The sequence below is a fragment of the Danio rerio genome, chromosome 3 (genome assembly GCF_052040795.2).
Source record: "Danio rerio strain M-AB ecotype USA chromosome 3, GRCz13ab, whole genome shotgun sequence".
NCBI lineage: Eukaryota > Metazoa > Chordata > Actinopteri > Cypriniformes > Danionidae > Danio > Danio rerio.
Window position 1 is genome coordinate 8,081,411 of NC_141023.1, and position 27,881 is coordinate 8,109,291.

Below are 27,881 nucleotides of genomic sequence, written 5' to 3' on the forward strand. Positions count from 1 at the left end.
GTCTGTCATGTAAATAGCAAATGTATATGGCGCGACGCAATTGACTCTTAAAGGGGAATGAGAGATGAGACCCTGATTGGGTTATTCTCAAAACACACCTATACCTCAATAAGAAAATAAGCTTAACCCTGTTAGACCATGCGCCACGGCACAAAGTGGATTTTTCCATCCTTAACATAGCAAAAGTGGATTCTGACACGCCCTTAATGCATTTGCGCCCTGTGCTTTGCACATGGATCGTCAAAGTAGAGCCCTATTTCATCAATAGCCTAATTGTTGAGTTTATGACGTGGCTCCAGGCAGCACAGAGGAGATCAGCATCAGCGCTGGTTTGTCAACTCGTCGGTGTCAAACTGTGACCAGAAATATCCTTCTTTCATTTTGCTTCTTTGGCAAAATATCTCTGTGAGCACGTGTGGTTACACGTGTTACCGTCCAAGAGTTAACAAATATTTGTTGCACATTTAGGAGCAGATCACAGCGAACATGCTTTTCAGTTCCAAAAACACGAGGGGTACCGCACTGCCTTTTACTTTAACGAGAAAAAAGAAAAAGAGTGATCTTTTTATGTGACTAGGAAACGACTGAATCAACTGACTCGTATGGTGCACGAGTGTTGCTGTCGATGTTGTTATAATTATAATTTGTAAACCAATACAGCTCTAGATAACTTGAAACAGTGACCACAAGTCTCTCCTCCATCATTAAAAGTTTTCCGTCGTCTTGACAACACAAACACTGCAGGCACCTCAACAGAAACTCTGCTTTCATTTGATTGGAGAATGAAAGATGCCACTGACGTAACGCGCTTTTGCCACTCAGGGTTGATTTGTATTTCAACTATGAGCACACAATGCGCAACGCTGTAACATGAGGCGCGCATAAGCAGCTCGCAAAACACTCGTGGCTGTTAGTAAACCATTCAAAATATGCCTCTCAACGCAAAAATCTCTTTCTGTGTTTGACCCCTCATGCAGCCAAACTTTAAAAATATATAAAATAATATTTTTAATCGTTAAACTAATGCCATTAATTGCGCATTCAGTCTCTCGCACGTACATTCGGTCTCTCGCGCACGTACTCGGGCTATCTGCATTCACTTGACTTTTGTCCACTCCAGCACCTCATACTGGTTGCTTTTGTTGCAACGGGCATTGTCGATGTCCACTCGGAAAATATAACCCATTTGGTTCACGCCACAAGCTTACAAGCTGTGTGCGCAAGTCTGTGTCGTGAGCTATGTGTACAGCCAAGAACTGTGAAGACTTTAATACTTGAAGAGCTCGCCGGAAACGCGAGCATTTCTCATGTGAGATTGCCAACTGTGCAGACGAATATTAAATATGGCATATCTGAAAAACGGTTGGTCAGTTTAATTATGCAATTGTTATTAATGTTTAGACAGCAATAATTCTCCAGTACCGATTTTAGGACCATTAACGTCAAACCGTATCGCTACTTCGGACTTTTATCATTTAGCATCGATGCCGATAAAGTATCGAGTCTTGGTACCCATCCCTAGTTCACACCAAACATGAAAGTATTAGCGTGAGTACACTGCATACAAGTCAGTACAAACAGGAAAACAGAGGTGGATTGTCCCGTAATAATAATAATAATAATAACAACAATAATAATAGTCATTATCATAATACTGCGATCGCATTACATTGAGCTTCATTCTCATTATTATATTTATTGTTGTTTCAATTTTAAAGCACAAAGAATAATCACGTGACTGGTAACAACACAAAAAGAAGAGACCAACTGAAACGGATAAGAAACACTGCCTTTCTGTTCAAACTCCCCCTGCAGAAGTATGCTGAAGTACATACTTCCAGCTATGTAGTAGAAGTATGTGATTTGGGACTCAGCCAAGTTTGGATTGCTGTGACCCTCGTCCTCACAGTGAGCTTCACATTGTTATATTGGACAGAAGTGTTTGTATTTCGAGCTGAACAAGCATCCAGAACTCACACGACATGGAGTAGACCGCACACACACACACACACACACATGATTGGAGACAGGAACAGTCTGTACACTTTCCTCACGAAAAACTGACACTTACTGTCACAAAACTGTGTTGATGACAGTTCTCTTCCCTGCTACACCCACGCCATTCCCTGCACACACACGCATATATGCTCTTCTCAGACAAGCGAAAGAGGAGCAGATTTAGCGGCGAGCAGCGGCTCACAGGGTTTAATCTCCTGTGACTACTGTAAAGTACCTTTCTTATGCATGCTGCATTACTCGCCAAATTCTGAAGAGCTGTTTCATCATTATCATCATCATCATCATCACCTCCAAACAGGAGTACAGTCAAGGCAAAATACATTTATTGTTCACTGAGGAAAAAAAATAAATAAATAAACGCTGATACACAACTGCACAGCCGAGACCAGCAACATATTTTTGCATCGCTTTTCGCCCCATAGACTTCCATCTTCAAAAAAATGGTCTAAATAAATTTAAAAATAAATTAATATTTTTTAAAATAAAAATTTAATTTCAAGTTAATATTAATATAATTAAAAATGATTAAATTACAAAATGCATTAATACAAGTAAAAATAAAATAAATACAAATAATTAATTACGATTAAAATTAAATAAATAAATGCATACATTATACAAATTCATTATAAATAAATAAATAAAAATAAATAACAAAAAACTTAGTAAATTAAAAATAAAATAAAAATAAATAAAATAATTAATAAAAAATAAAATATAAAAAATAACCAAATCTAAAAAAAAAGTATCTGCATAAAGTAATAAATAAATAAATCAATCATAAAAAACAAATCATAAAATCATGAATAAATAAAATCATTAATAAATAAATAAATAAATATTTTCCAACGTCATACTGGAAATGCAAGCTCATGCAACAAGTTTTACATGCCCCTGTATTCCAAAGTTTAAGCTTGGTAAACTGACCGGCAGAACTGCATCATGTAAAATGGAGCAATCTGTCACGTTATCAATGTCTAATCTTGTTTAATCTTATGGGAAATGTTTTACATTTCCCATAAGAAAAAAATAAACACTCCTATACTAAACAAAACCCAGTCCTTAAATTAATGGGACCACGCCATCAAAAAAAAAAAAATAAATAAATAAAATTCAAAACTAACAGAGGGGCTCAAAGCAAACACAATTACATAACACATAAATATTTATGTATTTATTTATAAACTGAGATATCTTCACAATACATTATCAGTATTGAACGGGTTAAAAGGGTCAGAATGACTTCATACTCTACGTCTGAACAGTTCATTAAAAAGAAACACACACTGATGCCATAAGTCCATCTGTAAGTTAAACAGTGGTTTGTTCGAGTCACTAACGCTTGAGCAACAGCACTAATGATGCTCGACACAACAAACACCGCTAATCAAAGACATGAGCATCAAACAAACCAACCAAGCAGTGAATCAGAAACTCTTCATGCGAGTCAGATAGAAAAGCATGTGATGAATCTTTAATTGCACGTCCGAATCAACAACTGAAAACAAACAAACAAACAGAGAATGTGAAGAAACACATGCTGTCTGCAAAAACAAAAAAAACATGCAAGAATAGAACTTAAGAGAATAGAGTTAACTAGAATCGAATAGAACAGAAGTGAGCCAAAGTAAACTTAAATAAATTGAATAGAATTGTCATCACAAACAGCAACGTTTGGAATAGAACTGTAAACAAAGCAGAATAGAATAGACACCAAAAGCAATGAAATTAGGAATAGAATAGAACTAAACAGTACTTAAAAGTAATCACAATTCAAAGCCCAGGAAATCTTTCAAATGCAAACTAGATTAGATAGTCACAAGCAAATGATCAGTAAAGCAATAAAACAATGCAAACATGCATAGAACAAAACTGGAGAATAAAAAAGAAAAGAATATCATGGACAAGAACAGAAAAACCATGCAAAAATAGAACTAAAGAGACCTAAAGTTAACTAAATAGAATTAGCATCACAGACAGCGACCTTTAGAATACAAAATGTAAACAAAGCAGAAAAGAATAGACTCCAAATTGAATAGAATAAAATAGAATACAATGGATTAGAATGCAATGGAATGAAATAGAATAGAATAAAGAACCCATGCAAGAATAAAACGGAAGAGACCTAAAAGTTAAACAGTGACAAACAGTGACCTTTAGATTTAAAATGTAAACAAAGCAGAAAAGAACAGACACCAAAAAAGTTAAGAATAAAATAGAATACAATTGAATAAAATGGATTGGAAAAGAATAGACTATAGAATGGAATTGATTGGATTGGAATAGAACGGAATAGAATGGATTGGAATAGAAAAATCATGCAAGAATAGCTGAAGAGAAATAAAGCTAACCGAATAGAATTGGCATCACAAACACCGACATTTACATTAATAATGTAAACAAAGCAGAAAAAAATAGACACCAAAAACAATAGAAGAGAAGAGAATGGAATAAAACAGAATAGAATGGAATTAAATGGAATGAAATGAAATAGAATAGAACTGAAGAGAACTTAAATTAACTGAATAGAATTAGCATCACAAACAGTGACCTTTAGAATACAAACTGTAAACAAAGCAGAAAAGAATAGACACCAAAATATAATTTAAGAATAGAATAGAATGGATTGGAATAGAATACAATGCAATGGAATAGAACAGAAAAACTATGCAAGGATAGAAGAGAAGGGAACTTAGATTAACTGAACAGAATTGGCATCAATAACAGTGACATTTACAATAGAAATGTAAACTAAGCAGAATATAATATAGGCACCAAAAACTATGACTTTAAGAATAGAATAGAATAGAATAGGACAAACAATCCAATAATAGAACTGAAGAGAACCAATGTAAACTGAAATTAATCAATTAGAATTGGCATCACAAACAGCAACCTTTAGAATAGAATAGAAACCAAAACAATGATTTTAGGAATAGAATAGAACTAAACAGTACTAAAAATTATCACAATTCAAAGCCCAGGAAACATTTCAAATGCAAACTAAATTAGATTGTCACAAACAAATGACCAGTAAAACATAAATATAAACAATGTAGAAATCAAGAGTTGAACAGTGTAAACCAAACTGAATAGATGACAATTAATGGACAAAATCAGTGCAAACATGCATAGAACAATACTGGATAATAGAATAGAATAGAATAGAATAGAATAGAATAGAATAGAATAGAATAGAATAGAATAGAATAGAATAGAAATGCGAGAATAAAACTAAAGAGAACGAAAGTGAACTGAATAGAATTAGCATCACAAACAGCAACCTTTGGAATACAAAATGTAAACAAAACAGAAAAGAATAGACACCAAAAATAATAGAATACAACACAGTGGATTGGAATAGAATGGAATGGAATAGAACAGAACAGAAATAAACATGCAATAATAGAACTGAAGAGAACTTAAGTTAACTGAATAGAATTTGCATCACAAACAGTGAGCCTTAGAAAACAAAATGTAAACAATGCAGAAAAGAATAGACACCAAATAAAAATGAATTTGCGAATAGAATACAATGGGTTGGAATAGTGACATGTCTTGTGTATTCTATAGTCTTTGAATAAGAAATATAAATTAATTGAATAGAATAAGTATCACAAACATCGACATTTAGATTATGAGCTGTAAACAAAGCAGAATAGAATAGACACCAAAAACAATGATTTTAAGAATAGAACTAAACAAATGACCAACATTACATAAATATAAACAATGTAGAAATTAATAGAGCTGAACAGTGTAAACCAAAGTGAATAGAATGAGATGTCACAGAACAGAGCTGACTAGAATATAACACAACTGAATTGATAAAAGCATCACAAACAGTAAAGAGTAAAGGAATTTAACGCAGAAGATTCCTTTATGGAAAGTCACACTTCACACCAACTGTAAACACACACATACACACACAGAAAGAAGTGAATTTACTCACACAACACACACGATCCTGAGCGACGACGTTCCAGCACGCACTCCGCAATACAAAACATACAGTAGAGCTCCAGTCATCACTCTGATACACATACAGCGCAGAGATAGAGAGAGAGAAAGAGAGAGAGAGAAAGAGAGGGGAAAGTGGGAGGAGATATATACACACTCATCTGACAGCAGCTCTGACCACACACACACACACTGCTAATACAACTACTACCACCACATTACACAATTCACACAGTGCTTCAGTGATGAATATAGATATTTACATTAACGGTGTGTAACAGAGAGATCAATATACTGAAGGCAATCTGTTACATTTGTTCTAATCAGGAATAAACAATACATGCTGAAAATAAATCAGTATTTAATTCAAAGACATAATAAAAAGTGTAAATATGAATAATTCAAAAACTATACATTTAAATATTTGAGAACACACACACACAAACATGAATGTTATAAGTGTGAATGAGTATATAGCCTGACTTATATTTGTATTTTTTTTTCTTTTAACTGCATCCCAGAAATCCCAAATACTGCAGAAGACCTACTGGAACCGGCATGGACCCAAGATTCTCACAGAAATCAGTCAAGTTTGGTGAAGGAAAAATCATGGTTTGGGGTTACATTCAGTATTGGGGCGTGCGAGAGATCTGCAGAGTGGATGGCAACATCAACAGCCTGAGGTAACAAGACATTTGTGCTGCCCATTACATTAAAAACCACAAGAGAGGGCAAACTTCAGCAGGATAGCGCTACTTCTCATTCTTCAGGCTCCATATCAAAGCTCCTGAAAGCAAAGAAGGTCAAGATGCTCAAGGATTGGCCAGCCCAGTCACCAGTAATAAACATTATTGAGCATGTCTGGGGTAGATGGAGGAGGAGGCATTGAAGATGAATTCAAAGAATCTTGATGGAACTCTGGGAGTCCTGCATGAAGGCTTTCTTTGCCATTCCAGATGACTTTATTAATAAGGGATTTGAGTCATTGCAGAGATGTATGGATGCAGTCCTCCAAGCTCATGGGAGTCAGATACAATATTCATTCTTTCTCCACTGCACCATGACTTTATAGTCTATACTGGAAATTATTTCTGTTAGGTGACAAGACTTTTGTATAAGCAGAGTCAGACCTCACTGTCCTAATGAAATAATTCAAAATCAAGGCATAATCATATTTCCTTTTGGTCAAATAAGCGTGATCTAGAGACCTTTGACTTTCATATACGCCACTTCTGGTACCAAAGGATCAACTAGAAGTCAAGTTATTGGAAGTATAAATCTAAAATGACCTCAAAATAAAAAAAAATATACATAAAAAAAAAAAATCAATACAACGTTCCCTCACCTTTTTCATGGCAAGATCGACCCACCGATCACATAATATCTACAAATAAAAATTCATAAGCAGGCAATCAACAAATATAATCTTAAAAAATGTCAAACATGAAAATGTCATCGCAAATTTCACTGATATCAAACTGTACTGCATGTTACAATATATTGTATAAAAATTGTGTTGTCATCTCTAAAAATGTGTTTATGAACTAGAAGTTCATGATGCTTGGAAAATATGCGATATTGCTATTGAGTATTGCGATAGCTATATTTCTTGCGATATAACTGTTATGAGCCGATTTGTAGTGGGAAAAAGGAAGACAAGGTGAGAATCCAAACAATATATTCAATATATTTATTAAACAAACCAGAACAAAAACAAAACAAACTAGGGAACACACGGCCACCATGGGAGTAACGAAAATACAACCGACAACGAGAGGGAAAACAAACTGACATAGTTCTAGTCATCAATGGAGATGAACCACAGCTGTCTGTGTGTGTGTATGTGTGTGTGTGTGTGATGACGGACTAACATGAACTGGCGTGTGTGTGTGTGTGTGGTGCATGACAGTAAATGTAGACCATGTGACAGTGGATTAGTAGTTTATAAGACCACAATTTTTGGATCACCAATAATCATAACATTAACATTTCCCTTGAGAAATAAATAAATAAACTATCATACTAAAATAAAAAGGTATAAATGGATATTTTTTGGATTTAAAAAACTTTTGTGATGTAAAAAGCTGAAAACATTGACACCTGCAATCATTTTGAAACATTTTAGTGTTCGTCACGATTCTGAAATTTCTAACTTCGATACGATACCTTGAAAACTATCAATATTTGACAACCTTTTCGGTACTTCGATACTAAAAAATGAATAAATAAATAAATATTGCACTACTCTGTGTTTTAAATATTGCATACACTATTATCGCAACAGCAATACATTTTCGTTATATTGATGTATTTTCTATATATAATAAACGTAAATATTGTGCAGCACTACTACAAACTCAATACTGTCCAGCCTGATCTCACGGGAAAATGTAAGTATTTTACGTTTTGCCAGTTTAGTGGCTAAATTGTACGAATTCGTACCAGTTCCGTCGTACAAAATTGTATGATTTTAAAAAGGAAGCGTGGCACCTAACCCCACCGCTAAACCCAACCGTCATTGGGGGATGAGCAAATCATACTAAATTGTACAAATTAGATCCATTAGACGAATTAGCCACTAAATAAAAGTTACGAATTGCTGTGAAATTGTGTTGTACTGTCCACTCCTATAACTAGAGTCCTATAACTAAATCTGCGAACATTTTTTTGCTATTTCTGCTGATAGTTTTGTAAAAAATCTGCGGATTTATGCGGAATGATTTTGGCAGAATCATAACTAAAACTTTAATATATTACATAAAAAATATTAGCTTTTTTACCTTTTGTTTAGTGTTTGCAATGCAAATCCAATTAGATCCGATTTATTTAGTAAACAAAGCAAGTCTCTCATATAACATCTTTACTAAAAGACTAGATATATAAAATATAATATATAAATATAAAATATGACTTTACAAACTGTATTGTAAATAAATCATATGAACATTTTCATATTAGTCAATAATATTACTGTAATTAATTGAAAAACTGAATAAATATACATTTACACACATTTACATATGTAAATAAACTATCAATGATGGGCTTAAATTATGCGGAAATCTATACACAGTATGTCTTTGCACATACTTAGTTTAATTAAATGTGTGCTTCTAAATTTTGCAGACACACACACACACACACACACAGTATTATTATTAAAAATTAAGAACTTTCAGTCTAATAGAGGCCAAGTTTAAAGCAAACCGATTCATAAAGCAACTCTAGATGTAAAATTGAACACTTTAAATTAATATTCAAATATGAAATGTATAATTCATGTTTCAAGTGTATAATTTAAATACTTCAGTTTCTGCATTTTACATGTTACATTACTGCATGTTACTTAACACAACCGCAGTAGAACATTTCTTTCTAAAATTGCACATGCTGTCAAGAAAAATAATCATATATCAGAAGCTGTCCTTATGTTGACTTTTTACACTTTGTGTCCATCATATTGCAGATTTTACAGTATTTTGAGTCAATTTAAGTAGCTTTAATGAGCAGAATCCACTTCTTTCAAAAACTTTTGAACAGGAAGTGTGTGTTTGTGTGCACATTTAAATGTTGTCTATTCATTGCTGTAGTTCTGATATTGTTGTATCAGCCTCTGGAGAGACTCCGTCATACTGAGCAGATTGAAAAGCCAAACACCTGCTTCACACACACACACACATACACACACACACCTCCCCAGCGTAAGTCATTAGCAGTCTGGCACAGGGAAAATCACAGGAGCCGAATAAACGGAGGGGAAGTTGTGAACGGCTCTGGCGTTCAGTGTTTACATGTGAAATCCCTGAGGAGCAGCATGACTATCTGTCATCCCGAGAGCATTTCTGTGGGAAAACACACACACAGATCTGATCCACTGCCGTATTGGATGCACACTGAGCTCCGGACATGCATCCAGCATCACTAGAAATCCAGCAGCGGCTGAAGAGCCACAGAAAAAAAAGAAAAGAAAAAATACAATAACAAAAGAGCAAATAATATGGTCAGCAAACCACACTGGAAAAATATATTTTAAAAAAATCTAGCAGAAATCATGAATATGAAAACAAAAAGGCTTATTGCATGTATGTTTTTGACTATTCTAAAGCATAAAAACAGCATAGTATGTATGCAGACAGTTTTAATTTGGCTTGTTTATAATCATGTGAATGTGCAGAAAGATGTATGTAGTATTGATAGTGGTCGAATTAGGTATAGCAGTCCAAATTCAAATTTTTGAGTTTTTTCGATTCAGTAACTGGCGTATTTTTGGACATACGTGTATTTGACATACATCCGCGTGCTCGCTCAGGAGTCAAGAGCGGGCCGTCTAACAATATCGCTCCCGACTCCTGAGCAAGCACGCGTATGTATGTCAAATACACGCATGTCCAAAAACACGACAGTTACCTAACCGAAAAAAACCCAAAATTTGAGCGAGCACTCGCATGTATGTGTGTGAATGAGACAGCATGGATTACAGGGAACGGGCATGGCGGGTAGAAAACGGTGTGGGACGGGCAGCGGGTTAACAAATGCTAAACATAAGCGGGAGCGGTCGGTTTCGAACTAAAATCTGGCGGGTGCGGGCGGGAGTGGGATTCAAAACTTAGTCCCGCGCAGATCTTTAACCCAGGGTGCTGAAATATAATCGGCTGAACTGGCAGTGGGCTGGTTATAGAGAACGCACATTCTTAATGCAGAATATCTGACTTCAGTATGTTTTTTTTTTAGAGGAAGTATGTTTACATAGCATGTTTCTTAAACTTTCAAATAAAATGCAGCCTTTAAAAGAGCAGTTAATGGAATTGAGCAGATTACATGTATACATTCATGTAAACATTCATGTAAATGAATATATTAAACTAATTAATTTATTCATTCATGCCAATGGATATATTTTGAAAAATGTCTAGTTTGAAACCAGTTTTCAAATTAATGCATTTACAGTCCCCAAAAATTGTTGTGTACGCTACGAGACAAAATTCTTGTCGACTATCCAAGTTTTAAGAAAAACAAATAACTTGACTTGTATAAAGTCTGGAAAAAGAATTAACACTGTGCATGACTCCCATGAGCTCTGAGGACTGCATCTATACATCTCTGCAATGACTCAAATCACTTCTTAATAAAGTCATCTGGAATGGCAAAGAAAGCCTTCTTGCAGGACTCCTAGAGTTCATTAAGATTCTTTGGATTCATCTTCAACGCCTCCTCCATCTTACCCTAGACATGTTTATGACTGGTGACTGGGCCAATCCTGGAGCATCTTAACCTTCTTTGCTTTCAGGAGCTTTGATATGGAGGCTGAAGTATAAGCAGGAGCGCTATCCTGCTGAAGAATTTGCCCTCTCCTGTGGTTTTTAATGTAATGGGCAGCGCAAATGTCTTGATACCTCAGGCTGTGGATGTTGCCATCCACTCTGCAGATCTCTTGCACACCCCCATACTGAATGTAACCCCAAACCATGACTTTTTTTTCCTTCACCAAACTTGACTGATATCTGTGAGAATCTTGGGTCCATGCAGATTCCAGTATGGTCTTCTGCAGTATTTGTGATGATTGGGATGCTCAACAGATGATTCATCTGAAAAATCGACCTTCTGCCACTTTTCCAAATGATCAACTAGAAGTCAAGGTATTATTTGTTGCTCTTACAACTGAGATTGACAAGACTTTCATCAGGCAGTTCAAGCAAACAGTAACCATTTATAAAACGTTTCCTATTTTTGTCTGAAAATGTGTAAACAGCAAGAATAGGTCAATTCATGACATAACACATGCTGAACAGCATTTCTGTATTTAAATCAGTATTTTCCAAGACGTACAAGCAAGATTTGGTGCAAAATGAAAAAATGTCATTTGCCATTTCAAAGACAGTTTTAAATGGGTTTTTTTAAATGGCATGCTCATTTTAACACTTTAAAAGCAGTGGTGTAAAGTAACTAACTATAAATAGTAGGGATGTAACGGTATTGTAAATACCGTCATACCGCAATATTAATTTTTTTCGATATTACCGAAGTCGCATGACTCGGTAAAACTATAGGTCTTCTGAGAAAATTTGCTCAGGCGAATGAAGCGAACGGGAGGTACCGGAAACTACAATTCCCATCAGCCCAGGGGTGGCCATCATCCCTTGCGGTCTGTTGTCGCTACAGATCCAGTAATGCGGAAATGGAGTGTGCTGCTAGAAGCGGGGATGAAAAAGAGCTGGAAAACTCTAAAGCGGGTGTTGTCGCCGCGCGCGAACTGAATAGCGGTGTTGTCGCGCGAGTTCTTATCAGCTGTGTTGTCGCGCGCGTACTGAATAGCGGTGTTGTCAGCACACTGTTCAGATTGATGCAGACATGAGACCTCTATCTCACTCATGGCTTGTCTTCTCAAGTGGGGGAAAGACAATGCACAACGTTATCCACTGCTGTCAACCTGGGCCAAGTCATATCTCTCTTGTCCCAGAAACCTCAGTCCCAAATGAGAGGGTTTTTTTCTGTTGCAGGGGACATTGTAAATACCCAGAGATACCAGGTTTTACCAGATTATATTTATATGATAATTTTCCTTTAAACCCATCTCTATCTAAGTGAGTGAGTGATTAAATGTTGAATGTGGTGAGTTTTCAACAATACTAAATTGAAACTTTATTTTTTTACATGGTTTAATATTTTTTTGTTATTAAAATTGAAGTTCCTGTTTCAAAGCTTACAGATAGATGGCTAATTTGTATGTCATTGACACTTTTGGCTCTTTTTTGGAGTATTTTCATAAGTTTAGTTTTTTCCTGTAAATGATTCAATAAATACCGTACCGTGACATTCATACCGAGGTATTACCGTACCGTGAAATTCTGATACCGTTACATCCCTAATAAATACTCAAACTAATATATTATTTACCAAGTAGTTTTCAAAATGTGTACTTTAATTTCCCTTGAGTACATTTTTAGTGCAGTATTGGTACTTTTACTCCATTACTTTCCTTCAATCTGCAGTCACTACTTTATTTTTTCTTGTCTCTGGGGATCAGAAAAAAATCAGTCCTGTAAATTCTGTCCACATAATGAACTACCTCAAGACATGGACGATTTATATTTGCAGCAAACCATTTGGAAGTATTAAAAGTGTCCAAGAAGATGTCCAAAATCTTTACACGCAATGACCCAGAGACTGTTTAGATGCATGTCATTGATGAGAAGATGACAGATGTTTACTGTATGATGACCGAAATGGCGTTAAACCAGGGGTGGGCAAACTTGGTCCTAGATGGCTGGTGTCCTGCACGGTTTAGCTCCAGCACTAATCAAACACACCTGAACAAGCTAATCAGTGTCTTCAAGAACACCCGAAATCTTTAAGCAGGTGTGTTTGATTAGAGTTGGAACTAAACTGTGCAGGACACCGGCCCTCCAGGACTGAGTTTGCCCACCCCTGCATTAAACACCCAGCAGGCACAAGACATCAACATGACGATAGATTGACGTTATACCCCAATGTCCTGTGGATGTTGCAGCTTGTTTGGAAATGAAAATCGTGTTGACATAAGAACTCAATGTTAGGCAGAGTCCAATGTCCATTGTCCAACCAAAAAACAACCAAATAGCAACGTCTAATAATGATACAGCTTGATGTTGTGTGGACATTACCACTATGACGTCTATCAGATGTTGATTGCCATACCTGATGAATAAATTGTCAGCGCCAATAGCCTAGTGTAGGGGTGCTCAACCCTGTTCCTGGAGATCTACCTTCCTGCAGATTTCAGTTGCAACCCTTATCAAACACACCTGTTTGTAATTATCAAGTGCTGTTCAGGTCCTAATTAATTAGTTCAGGTGCGTTTGCTCAGGGTTGGAGCTGAACTTTGTAGGAAGGAAGATCTCCAGGAACAGGGTGGAGCACTCCTGGCCTAGTGGTATTGTGCGCTGACAAATAGCACTGATGTGCTCATGGCAACCCAAGTTCGATTCCCAGCTCGAGGTCCTTTGCCGATCCTTCCCCCTTTCTCTGCTCCCAATGCTTTCCTATCTGAAATCTCAACTGTCCTATCATAATAAAGGTGAACCACCCCCCCAAAAAAAAGAAAAAAAATTATAAAAAAAATAAATATCAGTATTTGACATCAATAGGATGTTGGTTTAAGATGTTGGCTCGACGTTGGATTTTGGACACTTTCTAACAACCTAAAATCAATCAAACATCAACGTCACTTGACGTCATTATTGGACACCAAAATAACGTTGTCCTTAGACGCTGGCTAGACCTTGAATTTTGGTCACCTGACATCACAACCTAAATCTAACCTAATAGTAACATCTTATGACGTTGTGTGCCTGCTGGGCAATAACTAGATGCACTACAGAATGAATTTACACACATCCACAGTTTACATGTTAACTCATCAGCTTTTCACAGAGTAATGCTCACTAGTCTTGAGTACTTTTGAAAGGGTTACTTTTTACTCATACTTTGAGTAATATTTGCAACAGATACTTTTACTCGCACTACATTATTAGGCAAGTAATGCTACTTTTACTTGAGTATGATTTTTCAGTACTCTTTCCATCACTGTTTATAACTAGTTGTAATACCCAGATTTAATTGATGTGTGTAACATGTGCTAGCAGAAATGATCATTAAAATTTTATTTTTCCTAAAAGCATTTAGGCTCAGGGTTGGGACAAGTAGGATTGCATTTTTATTAGTACAACCGTGGGAACAAAATTCAGTGTGTATTTTTTTTTAAAAAAGCATACTGAGCCATGAGTATAGCAAAAAATAAATAAATAAATAAATAAATTATATATAAATAAATTATATATATATATATATATATATATATATATATATATATAATTAAATGTATTTTAATACATTGACACACTTAAAGTGATAGTTCACCCAAAACTAAAAAAAGCCTTAATGCACCACAAACGCTCATATACGTGCATAAAAACACACGTTCAACTTGTCATTCCTCCTCATTCTTGCTCAAAACAGTAGCGGCGTCTGATAAAGCCATCGTTTCAGACACATTGATGAAAGCTTTGGAAGAGTTTGAGGAAGCACAAAGCCACAGTGCCGATCACTCAAACTTCAGCTAAAGCAGAAAGAAGCCACACAGACTTCTGCACTCGCTGTTTTAATCTGCTAGTACTCCGCAGAACAGCTTTACCTCAGTTCACCGCAGTGACTCCCAGAGCCACAGGAAGAGTTTGCTCTGTGGCTGAAGTTGAGGAGCAAGCGTCCATGACCTCTACGCTGGGCTTAGATTACCGAGCAACATTTAGGAATCTACAAATGCGCTCACTTAAGGCGTTTGCATACAAATCCTCCACCAACACATCCAGATTCAGCAAAAATAAATAAGACTAAAATGCATTTATCTGACAAACAACTGAAAGTACAACTCAAATACTATTATACAAATGCTCGGATAGTGAAATGAGCAAATATATTTCATCATCAGATTAAGTGGTAATTAAGAAATTGTTTACTCATTTATTACATGTCACAAAACTGTAAAACTAAAGCTCCAGGATAGTTTTTTTCACAGAGCAAAGCCTTTTAGTCTTCTACAAAAATGGGTTTCATTTAGGCTTTTGGTCAACTTTGATGAAAGGTTTTGATCCGCTTCAAATGTTGACTCCTAAATACCAGCTGGTATAACATGAATGACCCCATCTGAAGTTTTCAGAAAGTTTCAGTCCCTTAATACTGCATTTTCTTGTATACAAACCCAGCTAAACATCATCAAAAAAATATTGTTTTGAAAATACCAATGTTGATGTGGACAGGGCTTAGTTTCAAAGTGACGTTTCTAACACAGAGCACCACCAACGCACATACAGCCGGAGCTTCTAGAGCGAAAGCCTCTCGGAAACATCTGCGCAAGGTTTAACGTGCCGCTAATCAGGACGAGAGGCCGATCAGTCCACATCAGAAACATCCTTCGCACATCCATCCACTGCGGCCGCCGCGTCTTCCAGAAAATGAAATAACGAGGGGTTTCCATAGAGACGGGAGAGGAGCGGGAATCTGACTGGGGTGAAGGATGAAGCCTGTTCTCCAGGAGTCCCCGGGGAGCCTGCGGATCTACATCTTCCTCTTTTCAAAGTGTCTCTCTCTAGTGTGTCAGGGGTAAGTCTGCTTGTTCAAAGCATCCACTCAAACTCTGCATCATTACTGCATCACAGAAACCACAGGCAGAGGTTCAGCTTGTCCAACAGCTCTCTGAACACCATTCTCCTCTCTGACCTCCCTGCATCGTGCAGTTTTTCTGATAGTTCTTCGAAACACTGATCATTTTGTACAATTTTCAAGGTTACTCCTAAACAAATGCATGAAACACTGGGAAATTTAGGTTTCTAAAAACTAAAATAATTTGACTTCAAAATTATATGAATAAACAGACGGGCAGACAGACCGACAAACAAGTTTATTATCTTGTATCGTTTCAAGCTCGTTTATGCTGTGCAGAGGATTGAGAATTTTTTTTTTTTTTTTACTGGAAAAACAGTCCAAAAGGCATGAATTACAAACACATTAGGAAGAGATTTGTGTTCGTCTTACTGTGAGGATGTTTTTACAGCATCAGACACAACAGAGCAGATCTCCATCTGTCAGAATGACTGAACTCACTGCAGATTAATGCTGTTTTCATATCTGATACTCCACTGATGCATTTCTGAAAGACTTTTACAACAGCTTAAAAACCTTAAGACTGAAAAGAAATAGTCAGATATGTATATATTATGTCTTGATTTCAAAAGTGTACAAGCTATTTTAAACTTGTTTATACTAAACTAAAACAACAAAAAATGTAACAAAAATATGAACATTATGTAGAAATAATTCACCTCAACAGATTTTTATATTTGTTTGTTTTTTTTTAAATATGCCGTCTTAAATTGTAAGAAAATCTGTGTTTTTAAAACAAGAGCAGAAGTCAATGATTTATGTGAATTATTTAGCCTTACATGTTTACTGCTCCAAAACATTTAAAATGTTTCTCAAAAGAAAATACATTGTGTTCAAAGGGGGAAAAAAAGTTTTTATTTTGTTAAACAAAATACCATCATACAGTGAAATCATGGTATTTTTATCTAAGGTTATTATACCGTCAGAATCATATACTGAACCCGCCCATGCCTACTTAGCACTGCGACACTGCACGCACATGACAGTTGGAAGTATCGCCCACCAGACGTGCACATTCGAATGTTATTTAAAATGAAACTATTTAGATGGCGCTCTGTGGCACGGCAGAAATATGAACAGTGTCCTGAGTCGTGGCAGGGCGCTAGTGTGTGTATTCTGATAGAAACCGGTGTTTAGAATTCTGAAATGCATAGCGCTGTATGGCACGATGTAGTGCATTGCCGAGTGGTGCTTCTGATGTGCGAGTCCCTTTAGACTGTAACACTAACAGTGTAATAATGTTATGTATTCTAACAATTAAAACTAAAGTTAAAATAATTACAACTATTGTCATTATTTATATATATATATATATATATATATATATATATATATATATAAAATATATATATATATATATATATCATGGTATTTCAGCTTTAAACAAAGTTATTATAATTGTACAGAAAAAAACTTCTCTTTTTTTTTTTAAATTTCTTTCGTTGATACATCATGTTCATGTCATGGTATGGCAAAATCAATATACATAAAAACATTACATCATGCATAAGAAACAACGCAAAAATAAATAAAAAATAAATAAAACCTTTTACATTTTGATGTATGATAAATAACTTGAAATTCGAAATTCGTTGTGGCGACCCCAGACGAATAAAGGGACTGAGCCGAAGAAGAATGAATAAATGAACGAACGAACAAACTGGAAATTCTTACCAATGAGATATTTTTACAAACATTCATATAAATAGTAAGAAAATGCGCTTGTATTAAATATGCAACTTCTAAAACACCAGCAGGCTGTTAAAAAAGACAAAATAAAGGAAAATGTGCATCTAGGCAGTAGTTCTCACAGAATTATAATCGCTTATTACAAAGCTACCTGCTACAAAAGCAAACAATTAAACATGAAAAATTGATTTGAGCTGTATTTATTTACTTAAATAAGACAACTAAATCTTGCAGAGAGAAGAAAAAAAGGCTGAATAGAGTATACACTAACCTACGTATATAATTCAGTCACAAGATGGCACCAAAAACTAATATTTTTAAAAACATACTCCGTAACAAATCAAAATAATTGGTAGTACCCGGACAAGCCAGAGTTATTTGTTTCAGAGGTTGTTATCTACGAATAACATACCTTGGAGTGTCGTGATTGACAAGTCAGAATCAAGCAATCCAGAACCATGTGCATTAATGAAAACTAATATATAAAGCAAAAACAGAGAGACAGCAGTAACAGACGCATGCTACTCCTCCACTGAGCTGAACAGACAGATCATTATGAATAATTGAACAACCAAACTCATATTTCATTAGATTCAGCATTTACACACTCTCCATCGCTGCCCGTTCATGATACGACAACACAAACACAAAAAAAGAATATGTCCATGCTCTTCATATCGACAGAGATTCTGTCTGAGGTGAACGTGTACAGTACGTAATGAGGCTCACGATGAAACAAGATTTTTTCTTGTCAGAACGTCGAGACGAGATTCAGAATCAGAAGAGTCAAGAGTGATCAGATTCAATTAAAAAGTCCATGTCAAATGGACTCTTCGAATGTCAAATATATCTTCGAAATGCGGATTCTGTCATTGTTTTGGAGCACACTAGCTTATAATTATACTTTAAAGTCCACAAGAACCGGCAGCTGCAACCTTTTTTTTGCTCTGTATTGTGACGCAGTTCCTAGAGAGTGCAATTTTAAATAAGAAAACAGTGGGCGTAACTAGCAGAAGAAGAAAAAAAAAGCTCAACTGAAGAGATAGAAGAAGGTTATGAGTTAATTAAGTCATTTGATGGCAATGCTTCATGAAATTTCAGAGCTTTGTCATATGGGAATAAACACCGTTTCTTCAAAGTGTGTCAAGTTCTTTGCTGGAGGACACAGAGGTTACAGTAAAGCTCATATACTCTCAAAATATAGACATATATATGAAATACAGACTGTCAGTTCAGATCCCTACAGACTTGAGTGTAAATGTCTGAACATATTTCACATAAGATTTACAACAGGGATTTGCATGAACTGACAGGCGAATTGAATCTTGCCATATGTAAATCTCTGACATGTTCAGCCACTTATTGACACAAACAACAGCAACACATCCACATTTCACAGTGCACAACTGAGATTTACCAAAGCCCTTTTAAGGGAAGTCGATTCACTTGGTGGCCATCTTTGAAACACCTCTCGGGCAGTATGCTCAGCCATTCTGTCTGAACGGGGAAACATCAAATTCTCCTAAACTGTTCGCCAAGCTTACGTTTGCATGACATATTTGGAATCACTAATCAAACTAAACAACAACTGCATCATAAGTTTAATTTCTAAACTCCTCAATCAAACAAAATCACCATGTTTTCAGGTTGCTGAGTTAATGCACATGCGCACTCAAAAAGAACGAGATCACGACACTGACCTTACTTATGGCCGTTCTACACATTATCATCCACTGGATAATGATCGTCAGATCGCGCTGATCTTCTGAAGTAATTCACAACTTGGTCTTGATGGTGAATCTCCTCCAGAAATGCAAGTGACTCATTAGCCCCTTTCACACAGTGATACACAGTGAACGACTTTACCGGTAGATTAAAAAAAAAAGCGCATTCACACATTCATTCCAAAATACTGGTAAATTCTGACATCATCAACCAGAAATGACCTCTTAACGGCTACGCTTGTATTTGTAAACGTTTGACAACAGTACAAACTCTGGATGGATCAGTGTTGTGAACAACTTCGATGAAAACATATAAAGACACACTTTCGCATGTCGAGATGTTCATGATGTGTGTGTGTGTGTGTGCTGGCTCACCAGCTTCTTCATGGGCAAACGCGACGCAGAGCTTGAAGGTAAACAAACAACGGCTTATCATAAGCATATTATCGATAATTATTAACACCGTTGGCATTAAAAAAAAAAACATATAAATGTCATCTGACTAACATCTAGCAGCTAAAGGTGTCTGGAAATATATTCAAAGGCTTTTATTTTCATAAACCGCGCGGACGTAAATGTGTCTGACTGTTCTGATTGGCTGAAGTAGACGTGCACGCGCTCTTTCCGGCAATCTTCTTTCTGCATTCACAGCGCAGCATTCTGGCAAATTACCAGTAACGTTACAACTTCTCTTTCCGGAAAATTGCCAGAACGAATTTACCGGTATTTTCAAAAAGGGCCTTTTCACACATTCATCCTTTCCGGAAAATTGCCGGTAATTTTCCGGAAAGGTCTGTATCTGTGAAAGAGGCTTATGTTTACGAGTTTGTAGGCATTTGAGTAGTTGCTGCTGTCATGTGATGTGCATTTGACAAGACACACGTTCATTTCATATTACAAAAACTAATATTTTTGTTTTCAAGTGTAGCTGGTTCATTTAGAAGTAGAGATTTCAAGGTCAGGGTATCTTTTAGTCATTGGATGTTCATTTTGGAAATGGATATTGAAAAACGAAAAATGAGCCGTTTTTTTTTATTTCGTGTTAAAATTAAAAAAAGAAAACTGAAACTCTGCGTTTTTTGATTTTCAGTTTTTGAATTTTGAAACGAGAATAAAAAAAAACGGCTCTTTTTTCTTTTCATGGTGAAAAACGGAGAAGCAAAATTAAAAAATTTGATTTGAATTTTTTATTTGAAATAACAAAAAATAAAATCCAGAGAAAACAAAAACGAATAAACATTTGTTATTATTTAATTTAAAACATTGTGCCCAGGGGTTTCTGAATTCTTAATCCAGGCCTGGTAACATTGGACATTCGTTTGGAATCATTGCTCATCTCACAGTGTTTTAGTTTATATATATATATATATATATATATATATATATATATATATATATATATATATATATATATATATATATATATATATATATATATATATATATATATTAGCAGTGGGCTATTTTTCAATTATTTCAATTTCTTTATTAAAAATCTGCTGCTATATTTGCACATGGCTATATGAAATTATGGATAGACCCACTGTAGCGGGGTGATGATGTACACATACAACTCATCTGCAAGCTCAGTGACGGTCTGTTTTTAAAAGACATGGGATGTTTATCAGGATGTTTGTGCAGCATGCCTCCTTTCAGATAAAATGAATTGTTAATTTTTATTTTAAATCACTGACTTATTAAAATGTGCGTAACGAACAACTGTATTAATTTCACCCTCAATTAAAATGATTCGTGGTAGAACTTTGGGAAGTTGAAGTATTATGGTTTTAACAATATTAAAGCTCTCTTTTCAGAAAAGTGTTTAGTAAAGTAACCTAATGTAATTGCATGTAATGTCAAAATAAAGATGTTTGGTTTAAAACATGCTAACAAAAAAATAAATATATAGTCCATAAACGGCCATCATACAAGAAATATATCATCTTACTGAGAAAAATAGGTCTTAACAAAATCCCGTTATCACAAGAAAAAGCCCTTTCATAACATTAAGTGGAAAAATATAATAACCTATAGTAGTTTATCAGGTTAGCATTACAACACTGTGAATGAGGTGGCCTATCTAGTTTCGGAATTTAAAAAAAAACAAGTCTTTATTACTTTTTGTTTTCTGGTCATTTTAGTTTTTGTTATTCGAAATAATTTTTTAATTTTGCTTTTTCATTTTTCACCATGAAAAAGAAAAAAAATGAGCTGTGAACAAAAAAATAAATAAAAAAATGCATTGTATTTCGATTTTAATCTTTAAATTTGTAAATAAAAAAATGCTCGTTTTTCAAAATCCATTCTCTAAAATGAAAATCCAATGACCACAAGATACTCTGACCTTTAAACCTTCATGTGGATATATTTCTGATGTCTGTAAAGCAAGTATTCGCTGAGACTCCAGTGTGTGTGTTGACCACATGAACTGTCATAAAAACACACGTCTGGTCTGAGCTTCTCTCCCGGAGAATCGTCAGCCTATATCGATTGATGATTGGGTCCTGTACTTGTAAGCGGAGCTTCATTTGCAATATTGACCATTACACTTTTCTCCATTTAAAACTATGTGACGTGTCTTGTGAATTCTATAGTCTTTGACTTTACTCTCCGTTCTCAGTGTACTGTATGAATTAACCAGAGAAACACCAACCATGATTTTAGCTGGGTCTGAAACCACTTCCCATACACTATATAATGCACAAGGCATAAGACATTTTTAAAGTTAAATTATATTTGTATTGTAATATTACAATGTTAGAGTGTTTTTTTCAATATCATGCAGACCTGATGACTGGGTTTCCTGTTTCACGTTTTCTGGATTGGCAGATGAACAGGAGACCCGATTATACCACATCACATGACCAAAAAAAAAAAAAAAAGGTCGGATTTTCATGATCATTTATTCCCTGTAAGTATGTGGAGCGAAGCGGAGCGTGTTATCAGCTGTCCAGCAGCAGATCTACAGCTCCAGCTGAACTCATCACACTTTATCAAACATACACTGGAGATAAAATGCACAAACACACACCCTTCTGGACTAAGAATCACTGTTTCTGTCAGCAGCGTTGTTTCATTTACACAATTTATTTCTAATTCAAAACAGAAGAAACAGCAACAAATCTTCAGATGAGTTTGAATGACTGTAGCAGTAAACACACGCACGCACGCACGCACGCACGCACGCACACACACACACACACACACACACACACACACACACACACACACACACACACACACACACACACACACACACACACACACACACACACACACAACTAACTAACTAACGTTATAGCTGGAAAAAAAAAAGTCAATTTACAAATTTGTGTCTGTTTAAAACACATAAGCCACACACACACAAAGACTCGACTTTGTTATCTCTGTCCTTTAAGAAACCAGAATTTCTTCAGCTGATAGTTTTAAAAATGTTCACATTTACAGAACTCTATATATTTTATATCACATTTTACATAATAAATATGTACATGATACATTTTAATCACAATCACATCCAAAACGAGTATGTATGAACATAATGCGTGTGTATTGTGTATATTCATAATGTATACAGTATTTAACACACACACGCACACACGCACGCACGCACGCACGCACTTATTTGATAAAATGCTTCATTATATTTGGAAATAATATATATTAAGAGTTCAGATGCAAAAAACCTCTAAGTGTCATCTGATTTTTTTTTCTAATATTACCATTTTTTGTAAAGCTTTTATGTCTTTGTTCAGAAATTTAACTTTTATGGTAAATAATTAGTTATTTTCATCACTTTCAACATGAAATAACTGAAGATAAACAAAGGAGCCTTAGAAAAATACTCATTGTAGAAGAAAATTACAGATGGAACCAAGGGTTTTTTGCATCTGCACTATATATATATATATATATATATATATATATATATATATATATATATATATATATATATATATTACTGGGCCTAATGTTAAACGCGTGATCATCCTTTAACTATCGCACACAATGTTTTTCACCTGCTTTCTTTTGCTTGCACTTATTTTTGTTATTTACTTACCTTTACAATAACATTGCTTTAATATGAGATAACTCTCCATTTATCTATAGTTACCTGATGATCTGGGAGTTTAGTCTGGACAAACTACTGTGTATAGTTTTAGATATAGATATAGAAATATTTAGATAAAGAAATATTAGATATAGAAATATTTTAAAGGTCAATAAAAAAAAAAAAACATTTTTGTTGAATAAAAAGTGTATATATAAAGCTATATTTAGCTTGTTTTGACACTTTTTAAACCAGGAAATAATTAGTTTGGTGTGGCCAGAGGAAAAAAAAAGGTAAATCCTTAATGTTGAGCCCTAAAAAGTCATGTAAAATAAAATAAAAGGTTAAGGAGGCACGTGGACATAACACAATTTAAATCAAGTAGTTTAACCATGTCAACGTCAAATTTATACAAATATAATTTCCCAACAATAAAAATGGGGCTAGTAACGTTGGAATACTACTAGCCATAGTGGCTGGTGATCAAAAAAGTAAAAAAAAAAAAAAAAACTATGCAAAACAGAAATATTTATAAATAAATTATAGTGTGTGTGTGTGTGTGTGTGTGTGTGTGTGTGTGTGTGTGTGTGTGTATATATATATATATATATATATATATATATATATATATATATATACACACACTATAATTTATATATAAATATGTCTGTTTTGCATCATTTTTTTACGGAAGTATAAAATAAATAAATACTATCTATTGTGTAAAAACAAACTTATTTTGGACGCAACAAATCTTTAAATTGCTAATTCCTCACATTTTTTTTTTAATTACTGTTGTTTGTTTGTAGTGTTATTTCCAATTGTGTTTTTCTTTTTTAAAATATGATACTATCGAAATAGCTAAATATAAACTAATCAATGCATTTATTAAATATTAATGAACAAAATTCAATTTTTTTGTTAAATATTGTTTAAACTATGTAGCTCTGCAGAAGGGATTATTAAGCAAACTAAACACACGTTAGAAATGCATGTTAGGCCTCAGTCCACACGGAACAAAAGACTCATAAGAAACTGCTTGTTTTGTGTGTCTGAGAATAAACCAAATCTCCAAAAACACTTTAAAACTCTCCTCACACACTTCTGCTTCTCATTATAAAAGACTGAACACAGAAAACACACAAAAACACATTAAACCACAACACTGCAAGGAGGATCAGCGAAAACCCCCAAACCAAACGAACAATCAAACTCACCTGAAGATCACATGACATCTGAACACCAGCCACATGCTCTTATATCCTTCCGCCCTTTAAAATAAAAGTCTCTAATTCACACTCAAACATGTTCACACACCCCAACCTTTTGATTCTTTAGTTCTAATAAATTGGAAGCAACACAACATTAACGTTTCTTAATCATCAAATTAACATTGGTCATCATATCATCACAGCTCATCAAGCAATAAGACTTTAGTCAAAAACATTAAAAAGTTGTGATTTATTGTCTTTACAAACTTTTGCCTATTATTTAAGACAACAATGAACTGATATTCTATGTAAATAAATAAATGATTAAATGAATAAATAAATGAAAAATAAAATAAATAACCAATTAAAAAAACAAACAACCAGTTAAATAATAAAAAAGCATCCGGTTAAATAAATAAATAAATAAATAAATAAACAAACTATTAAATAATTAAATAAAGCATCCAATTAAACAAATAAACAAACAGTTAATACATAAATACATAAATACATAAAAAAAATCCATGTTTTTTTCATAATACACACATTCTTAAATTAAGATGTCTTTGCTTGAGATACAAATTTTAGTTAAGATATTATAAAAAAAATGTAACCAAAAGAGTATCTAAGATAAAATATGATTATTTGTCTGTGCCCTGATAAGCAGTTTCGTTCTTCAAGTATTTAATTAATTTTAAACTTGCATTTACACTCTAAAAAAAATCCGTAAAAAAAAAAAAATAAAAAAAAAAATAAATAAAAATAAACCATGAAAAAACGGAAAAAAACGTAAAATAACAGGTTGATTTACAGAATTTTATGTACGTTAAAAGGCCATCATTTTGGGAAATCAATTCTGTAAATCAACCTGTTATTTTACGTTTTTTTCCGGCACCCTAGCTGTCGGAAGTAAACCATAAAATTACAGATTTTTTTTTTTTTTCAGTGTATAATGTTGGATTGCAAGATAATGTGTCTGGATTAATATGTTATTTTATGTTAAGTTATAGATATTTTCAAGACATAAATATACCAACTAAAACGTACTGATGGTAAAATGAACAATTCTGAACCAGTGATCCGTTTGACTCAATTGTATCAGAGAAAGGTTCGTTACTCGAAGCTTTCCAAATCAGAGCTCGATAAGGAATTTTATTTTACATTTAGAGAAGATTTTTTTTATTATAGTAGCCTAGGCCTACTCAAGTTTTTTTTTTTATTGTAAATTTTAAATTATCTTTTTTTTTTTGTTAAGTCGAATATTGTGCATGTACGTGTTTGTATAAAAAAAGATCATATCAATAAATTATCTCTTTAAACCACCAGGTGGCAGTCTTTGTACTTTTATTACAGAGAGCAGATTGCATAAGTTTTATTAATCTATATATATATATATATATATATATATATATATATATATATATATATATATATTTGTTTTTTTTTTTTGTTTGTTTGTTTGTTTTTTTTTACTTGTTACTGTTACTATGATAACAAGTCTCAGATAAGGAAGGAAGAACAAAACGATCCTGGATCGTGTCAAATCATCAATATCCAAACCCAGCTAATTGAGTAATCCACGTACAAAGAACGTATGGATTGTTAAAAGGCAGGCAGCAGACAGTATAAAACAAACAAAACAAAGCATGGTTCAACATCACGAAAGGCAAGGCAAGGAAAACACATCGTAATGTTCACAAACAGTATAACAAGACTTAGCACTGTAGTGTGTGTTTGTGTGTGTGTGTGTGTGTGTGTGTGTGTTTGCTGTACAAATAGTCCTAGTAATCAGCTCATGAGAAGCTTCAGCTGTGTCTGTCTGCAATTATGGGGATCTAGGCCAGGTGTGTGAGTGGTGCATGACTGGACCTTGTAGTCCATTTAGTAGTGGATTTATAATTGTATGCACAGGCTAGATTGCTGGTGATCGTGACAGCTTCACTGCGAAATGTATCTTTTTTGATACATGCTTCGAAGCCTATAGGTCCACAACTTCACATCACTAGTAAAAAAGTCATTGTTTAGCAACAATTGTAATTTTTCCTAATAGTGTAAATATTTTATTTTTAATTATTTATTTTCAATTTTATTAGCTTTTAAAACATTTTATAAACATTAAATTAAGTACTTTCCTCTGCATTCTTTCCTTAACTAAATGTTTATTTAAAAAAACACACACACATTTTTAAACACGTTTTCGATAATAATTATAATAATTGTTTGATTTTATGTTGCGCTTTCTGACTATTTATATATCAGCAAATCCGATCAGTTTAAGACCACATTAAACTCATATATCCATGATACAAATGATTTCTGCAGCATTCATTATGAAATATATATATATATATATATATATATATATATATATATATATATATATATATATATATATATATATACACATATACTCTTTCACATATTTCACAATATTAGATCAGGTTAATCAGAATATTATAATCATATTGTTTTCATGTCAGCAGGTTAAAGCATCTCCACTTGATCCCCATTTGACTGAACGATAAAAACATCGCTTTACTTCAAGCGCTGGCATCAACAAAGACACCAGCCCCGCATCCATGACAACATCACCACGGTTAGGGTTACCGGGGCGCCACTACCAGTTTCCATGTGAAGCTTAAGCAGGAGGAGGATTTGAATCTAATTAACATAATGACTGAAACTAACACGTATGTAAGGCAACCAAACTGAGGTCATCAGAAAGGTCAGAGGTCGCTGAAAAACCAACAACGTAAACGCTTCTTTAATGGATAAATCCTGTTTTTAGAGGCGTATCGATACTTTTAATTAAGGAAGGACGCTTTAAATTGATCCACACTGTACGAAGGCATTGGCAATCTTACAAAAGATTACAGTTTAAGGTCAGTGCAAAGAGAAGGTTTCTGATTATAACATACATTATAATGTGCATTATAAAAAAAATGATAATAAAAATAATAATTTTGCTGACTTATGTATCTACATTATCCTAAATGCCTGGACAAAGTTTAAAATGCTGAGAAATCATCAATT

General features: G+C 34.3%; 1 protein-coding gene across 29 annotated transcripts in view; it reads right to left on the reverse strand.

Annotated features, from left to right (window-relative positions):
- Window positions 1–27,881, reverse strand: part of rbfox3b (RNA binding fox-1 homolog 3b) — a 997,536-nt gene that overhangs the window by 789,026 nt on the left and 180,629 nt on the right. For 12 of the 29 annotated variants that reach the window (XM_087243787.1, XM_087243782.1, XM_087243765.1 and 9 more), the window contains exon 1: window positions 5,972–6,054. The exons of the other annotated variants lie outside the window; for them this stretch is intronic. The gene's annotated coding sequence lies outside the window, so the exon portion shown is untranslated. Of the gene's footprint in view, window positions 1–5,971; window positions 6,055–27,881 lie in introns of those variants that run through there. 29 annotated transcript variants of the gene reach the window in all.